Below are 8,320 nucleotides of genomic sequence, written 5' to 3'. Positions count from 1 at the left end.
TACCGACAGTAACTGTCCTGTGTTATAATAACATTAATACCACGCAGGCAAACCGAAACCCTCAATGAGGATGTGCAAATATTCTCTCATTTCATAGATGATGACATACTGTTGCTACAGCTACCTCTCGGGCTACAGCCAGTTCGACTCGCCCAGCCAGCACTGAGGGAACACAATGAGCGAGGAAAGGGTGAACGAGTGTCACTGTGCAGCCACAAAATTTGTAGTGGAAGGTTTGCACTCTTTTCCCCGACAGTAGAATTTCGGGGGATTACCTGCTTTCCTAGAGGTTAGTTATGTGTCAGACGGTCTACATCTTAAGGCGGACATAGTTTATTTCTTCTGGATATCTGGATTTTATATATAAATAGATATTCAAAAAAAGTACAGTATGCATTTCTCTGAGATGGAGGCGAAAATGACATCAGAATTTTAATGTTGCATGTTGATATTCTCTTTTAATTACTTAAGTATTTCATTCACATCATCTGTAAGGAGAGAGTCTAACAAACCACCTGATCCCTGCCTGGTACCATGTTGAAAAGGACAACCTGTGCAGGCCTACTTTTTTTTCCCCGACACAGAAAATTGATTAGGAACCGTTAAGGGAATCTGTAAAGAATCTGATCAATAAGCAGAATCGATAATGCCATTGGTATCAATGCAACCTTATGAATTCCCACCTATACACACATATATCACCAGACCATTGTGATAGAAACTCTTTGAATTTTGATGATGCTCCATTACCAGGGTAGGTCTAATGTGTAATCAGTATACACTCATACCATGATGGCCACTGTGGTGCGTACTCAATAAATGTGGATACCGACGTTGAAAAGAGTTGATATTAGATTTAATAGTAATGAGTCCAGTTTTTACTTAAAATGGTATTTCAATTAGCAGAGTTTACTGAACAATTCCAAATTCCATTCCCAATTCCTAGCTTTTTCTGGAGCTTTCATCTATGTCTTCATCAGAGGATGGTGTTTTTTATCACTTGCCATGGAGATGGATCTATTGACATGCAAGCATTTTTAGGACATCTTACATGTGTCGGCGTATAGGTTCATTCATCAAGTTCATGCATCAAGTTTATTTTTGATCTTGGAAACATTGGAGGAACCAAACACTCCCAACTTAAGGTTCACTTACGAGCTTATTGGCTGATGGAGTCTGCTTAGCTGTCAAGGAGATGGATGTGTTGAGATGTGAATTTCTTAGAATTTGGCACCAACATTCACTTGGACTCAAGGATTACCTGATTAGATTTTGGCGGTCAAAGGTCAAAGGTCAAGTTCATGGCAACATCACAAAACACATTTTTCGTCCGATTTGGCGCCAACATTCACTTCATCACAAAGATAAACTGATTAGATTTTGGTGGGCAAAGGTCAAAGTTCAAGGTAATGGTGGTAAAAGTCACTGTGACCTCACAAAACGATTACACATTTTGACATAAATGTCTAATAGGATAAAATTATGAAGTGATGACAATTTATATTTTTATGTCAACTTCCCTGTGACATCAGTTCTGCAAAAAAGCTTCTGGTCATTATTCAATGCTGCAACTCAGGAAGGGAAGATAGTGACCATGTTACCTGCAACATGACTGGTTGGCTATAATTCGAGTAGCTATAATTCTCTCTTTATATATACATGGTAATGTGAGTTTTTACATTCAAGTACTGTTTACTACTCATTTAATGTGATTAATCCAAAATGTCAATAGCACACTTGCCTTTTGACTACTTCTGAATGACTGTCATTAATTTGCCATCACTGCTAGGCTAAATGTTACAGATGTTTGAATAGCAACTACTAAAGAACTGAACATGTCACTTTCACCTCATCCATAAATAAAGCTCTGAGTAAACAGCCAAAATATGACTTGGAAAATGGAGGAATAATCTTTCAAGGACAACATAGTCCCAACCGAACTGAAAGCAGCCATTAGACAAAAGAGACAAGAGAGAGCAAGAGAAAAAGGCAAATATCTTTCCAATTATCAGCTCTGGAGCATGTTCTTAAGAGCGAGCTGAAAGGACAGGTTATTAAGCTTTAATGCATCACAGCATAGGAACCATTCAAGGCCTTCTCCCTCATTAGACCTACCACCAGCCACACTGTGTGCGTGTGTGTGTATGTAGGCGCACGCATGCAAGTACGCACAGCTAAGCACCTCACACACTACTAAACACTTAAACACTGGTAATGAGAGTGTGAGTGCTGGCTAGTCCGCTTACAGACAGAATAATTGCAGATTTAGCCAACAAGGGCATTTTCATTCCTGTGTATAAATGGGATTAGTGCACATACAGAAAACAGGAGTCACATTTTCCTAATAAAACCACTCAACAGGAGCGAAAATGTTGTTGGAACCATGCCCAACGAGTGTATACAATATGTATGAAAGCATTTGATAAATCCTTGAGCAAAAGAGAAAAACACATTCAATCACATTTTTCTGGTTGTAACATTCTTTTGATGAAAAAAACAGTGGTAAAACTGGAGGTAATGGATTGTAGAAAAACACTACAGTTCAACAATTCCTCATGGAATTTGGGCCTGATTTCTGACTTCCAATCCTTGCCTTTTTTCTTTTCCAAGCAAACAAACGGCATGATGAAATTTCTGTGGATGATATATTGCCCAGGTTGATGTCTGTGTATTAGTTTGTAGTGTGGGTTGGTTCCACAAACAAAGCCAGAATTGATTCTCCTTATTGAAATCCACCACATAATATCTGAGGGATCCATCTGCCCATAAAGCTCTGTTGCCCTCTATAAATAAAGGGATCAGGAAAATACGGTGGAAGTGGAGAGTGGAGGAGGGAAGAGGAGAAACTAGAGTCTCTATGGGAAAGGAGGCAGTGATCAACCTGGGGAGGATGCAGAACCTAAATGATTTGGCCTGCGTGCGAGGCCACTTGGTGTGCTGGGACTTTCACACAGCCAGCCACTGCCATATGAACACATTAACAGGGCAAAACACCGTCTAACATCCAGTCCAAGTTCCGAGGATCAATGAAGAAGTATTGGCTGTGGAGCGTCTGCTCAGTCAGCCACTAACTCTCCTTCTGTCCATTCCTGCATCGAGTGATCATCACCATGTGTGCACACTGTTGCCCCGAGTCTGATGAGGATGATTTTCCATAGATGGGATGATTAATGTGCCTGCTCTAAGATCCTGAGTGAGATTGATGCTGCCCGCTACCCCCTCCATGCCTAATCTTTCATCCTTACAGTAAATATGACACAATGTCCATATGCACGCGAAAACAGCCTGATTACAAACAGCTTGCAAGCCCTCGTCCCTTTTAATGATTACATCCAAAGGCACTCTCTCAGTCAAATGGCTGTTTCCCTTAATGAAATTAGCTGATCGCACTATCTGCCTCCTCTGAGCGTGAGGTAAGGAGTTTCCACGGGGGTCACTCGGCTAAGTAACCCTCGTTAAGCAACTCTGATGCAAATGAGATGCAAATCTGGCTAAAACGGAACACTGGTTAATTTGGCCTCCTGACATTGCAAACAGTCACAGGGGGATCTAATGCAAATTACATGCAAATGACAACTGACGGTCTTTGTCTCGGTTGGCTAAAGGGTAGGAGCCTATGGGTTCGGGTTCACAACTGGTTTTGTCTATGCAAATATTTGACGTATCCATGTGGAACTAAAGAAAGTAAATACCCACTGGAGAGCGAGGTGGAGTGGCAGAGGACGTTCACAACAGGTCAGGAAGCTGTCATCACAACAGCTGAAGCATTATACACCCACACCGCACGGCCCGGCGCAAGAGACGGAAAAATAGAAACCTCAAACCAGAGAACATGAGGGAAGTAGACATTACATTCCAACCTCTCCACATGTACCAAAGCCAGGACCCAGCTGTGTGTGATCCAGCCAACTCCTACATCATCTGGAGCCATGCCTCACATATTCACCCCTGAGATCCAACCCTACAGTATAAAGCCGACATATAAATATGGCAATCTTTTAGTTGTATTAACACTTGACAGAGGGTGTATTTAAAGCAAAAGCCCCCTGTGAAGAGGTCAAATCTTTGTACAGACAAGCCCCTAAAGACTATGTGACAGAGGAAAATCACTTCCTCTAATGCTCAGTCCATACACCGACCTACAGTATGGATTCCTGCAGACAGGAGCAGTTAATTGATCCCTCTCCAATCCTCTCTCAACCATCTACAGAGGTGGAAAGTAAGTACTGGCAAATGCTAGTATGCACCTTTTTAGATGAGATACTGCTTTTTTGTACATTCAAATTCTGCACTAAACCCACTCAAAATAACTAGGCATTTTATTCTAAAATGTATGTTTTCAATTTCAAATGCTGCCTTTTTTTTATATCCACACTTTAACAGCAAATATGTAACAACAGGTCAACAGGATGTCCCAATCCAAATACACCTACAAACGCTGAGGCTCTCAACTGACTAAACGTGGAAGACACAAGTGTATCTTTTGCAGGTTTAAGTTGCTCAAAGCCCTTTGCAGAATAAAATCAGTGAACTGCTTCTGTGAGGCTCAGGGACAGAATATGCAGTGGTGTGATGTCGACTCCACTGTAAACTATCTCCTTTGTGGAGGAGGTGTATGAGCCTTCAATTCACTGAAGGCCACCCCTTTCAGCGGTGCAGCTAGAATGAGAAGAATGAGATGTGAATGTAACCTTAGATAAATTGCACTGGAATGAAGTTTATTAATGTGTGTACTAAAAAGGAAAAACCCACCAACACTGCCCCGATGTGACCTGAACTGTGTCTACAGAGTGTGAGAAGTAGGAAGACTTGCTTCGAGAAGAAGATACTCAAGAAAAAAGGAAATATTCTTTTCAAAGTTCTTTCAGAACCACGTATTTGACCATGTACATCGAAGGTTCTGACTTTCACTTGGAGTGGTTTGTTTCTATAGTTGATTATTTGTGGACTTTATATGTCTCAAGGCCCAATCACACCAGTATTTAAAATGATGAAAGATAGCAGCAAAACCAATTCACTTCAATGGAATCGCTACTGTCAGTGGAGGTGCTCACTGCTCAATTGTTAAGTTCAACTTTGGTGAACATAACGCAATGTTGCACCGTTGAACGAGGGCAAACCATCTCGACACTGCTGACCTTTGAAGGGACAGAGAGCCAGAGGGTCCAAAATGGAGAATGCTATTGTAGCGAATCAGCTGTGTCAACATCCACTTTTATTTGACCTTCCTCTGCCAGAGAATTAACTGCTCTAAAAAAGAGGCATAGTCTGCAGACAGTTATGAGACAAGAGCCGATGGCACAAGTATGCCTCCTAAATGAACTGTGTGACCTTATCGTCCCCTTCTTAACACTTTAGCACCGTCTATTTAAAAAAGACGCACAGATCCACTTTCAGGTGTGAGTGGTCCTTTAAAGAGCAACATTTTTTTTCAATTGTTTTTTTTTTTGACATTTTGTCCCAATTAGAGAGTCTGACAGGAAAGAGGGGCAGGAAACATGCAGAGAGAGCAAGGAGACTTACAAGCAACAAAGGTTCTCAGCTGGAAACAGTATGCGCCCTAGACCACCAGACCACAGGAACGCCCCACTTTAAGAGCAACTTTAACAGCCTGTTTTAGCTCTAACAATTCTCTTTTACATATTCAAAAACGGCATGCAAAACCAGAAACCCCACGATCACCCCACAGTGACACTCCCTCACAGCCCTGACAGATTGTTGCTCCAGCGTCCCGCCATATTTCCCTGTCTACTTGCTTCAGACACATTTTCATTGCGGATTACGCTCGTCTGAAGGAACAGAGGAACTCAAGTTTTAATTAGTACAGCTGTCTACACCAGCCATGTAGCAGATCACATTTAACTTGCGTTTAACTGCAACCCAAAGCAGTAACAGTGACTCTAGTTCCTCTGAGGCCCCCAACTTCACAGATGGCCAAGATGTTGCCCAGAACTGTGCTTTTGAGCTTGGTAACGATAGTGACGCCTCAGCAGATGCAGCCGTGGAGAGTGAAAGGACAGGGGGTCTGAGTGGTAGGCACCAAGAGGAGTAGATTCATCAACTACATGTGCAGACAAAGAGTTGGGTGAAAAACGTGCAGTCAGAGAGAGGTGAAGTGATAATCATTCAAATGGGGCACGCACTTTCTAACAGTGTCATTCATGGTGTTGAATTACATATGCAAAGTGATGGAAATAGATAAGTGATGAATTTTTTTTTTTTAAAAAAGATTTCGAGAGAGCAGTTCAAACCCTGCAGAGTTTCTCACCTCCACACAGGTGAAGGTGCTGAAAAGGTGTGTGGTGATGTGTGTGGGTTTCAGACACTGTTCGATGATCCAAAAAGAACTTTCATGTGAATCATCCTTAGTTCAATACTGTAAAGCAGCAGCTCACCACTCCCCTGTCTCTGTGAAACTGCATCTCCTGACAGAGCACTGCCCAGAGTTCATTTCTGTTTAATCTGTTTTGATATAAGCTTGCTGCCAAGATTGCGGAGAATATAACTTTACATTGTACTTCAGTAATATGGAGCACAAAGCAATGTCACCTATTTTGTTTGTTTGTTTGTTTGTTTGAGGGTGGCATTTCTCAATCTTTTTCTGGAAAAAAGCCAAGAATTGCAATTAAGACAGAAGAATAGCAACAGAATCAATTAATAGTGTAAGAAAGAATGTGCATTTAATTTACTAACTCAAAAATTCTCTAATCTGCAACTTAAGACATGAGAAAAATGAAACTGGTGAAGCAATTCTTCATCCCAGTGCATCAGCGCTCATAAAGCCACAGGTTTGCTCTGAGATATCTCATGTTGATTCTGCAGTTACTTCTTTATAAATACAGGTAGAGGTGCCTGCAGGTGCTTTTCTGCATGTACCATCATGGTCATCATCTTCTTCGCCTTCTATGTATCCAGAGGCCATCTTAGTCAGACTGCACAGCAAACAAGTGCACCTTTCACTTTAGTAGACTCTGTGCACCATGAGCTGCGGGTGATGAATCAAACTACTCCTGTCCTGCTCTCTCACTATTCATTTCATTCATAAACCCAAAATATTGCAAAGGCAGCCGATTGGCTCGGAGGGCGCTACGCAAAAAGACGGCGTGCTCGCAGTAGCCAATGACTGACGAGTAGTACACTCTCTCCCTCTCTCTCTCTCTCGCTATCATGCTCCCTCTTTAACCCTCTCTCATTTTTGTTCTCTCTCTCTCTAGGTCGCTCTCTCTCTTTCACTCACTCCCTGCCTTGGTGCATTACAGCAGTCAAAACAGCCTGACTGAAGAGAGCGCAGTGTAGAAACAAGTGCTATATTTTGGAGAGATAGGACAGCTAGAGAAGACCATCATCCTACACTTTAAGAGTAGATCTCACTTGCTCCGAGTCACTCCCAAACCCCCCCGAAGGACCGAGTCTTACGTGGCGACTTAGTCCTATCTCGCCCTTTAAACTCTGCCATCTGCGTATTTTGTTTTGCACTTTAAAACGTCCTAGGTGACAGGGCAAAGCACTCTAAAAATGAAACTTCATTGACCGATTGATCGGCTGATTGACAGCTATATTGGCTGATCTTTAACTGAGCCCCCTTGAGACGAGAGGGGGCTGACGTCAGGCCTCATTCAATATCACCCGATTCAATATTCACTTTGTTTTTTCTTTCCATGTGCAAATCTTTGTGGCACTGAGAGGACAAATAAACAACAGAAACGCACATGAATCAATAATAGCAGTGATCCAGTGACTCTCCATGAACTCAAAGTGAGTGTGCCACTGTTTATGGGGAACTGGGTTGACGGGGTTTAAGTGGAGTTTTCAGGTACAACACTGCCATCTATGGACAGGTCTGGATGCTGAAGACTACAAATAGATTACATCATCATGTTGAGGGTACTGATGTGTTTTTCTAAGATGCTATGGCTCAGACAAAGAGAGGCAGGGACGGAGACAGTTTCTAAATTGGATCGAAATAAGAGAAAGTTTCGAAGAGGTGTATGTGCACACATACAGAAAAAGGGGCAATCCTCCAAACAATGACTACCGTCCATGAACAAACCTTTTCTAAAAATCATAAAAATGTACTAATCTTCTCTTTAATGTTGTGTCAGATGTTTGTTGATGTTTGTATATGTATATTTTTATGTACTTAAGCAAATTGTAGTAGCCAAACAATTTTTCACCTCATTTGCGAGAACTAGGATGCTGAACAACAAGCCCAGCTAACAACAAAGCTCGCCCCCAATGTCTTGTTTTACGTCTTTGTCGATGGCCCTCAGGACTCCAGTCAGCTCAGCGAGTGTCAATAAGACCTAGTTTGAAACGCCCC

Source organism: Seriola aureovittata, chromosome 16 (genome assembly GCF_021018895.1).
Source record: "Seriola aureovittata isolate HTS-2021-v1 ecotype China chromosome 16, ASM2101889v1, whole genome shotgun sequence".
Taxonomy (NCBI): Eukaryota; Metazoa; Chordata; class Actinopteri; order Carangiformes; family Carangidae; genus Seriola; species Seriola aureovittata.
The sequence above is the reverse complement of the archived record's forward strand: the minus strand, read 5'-3'. Positions refer to the sequence as shown.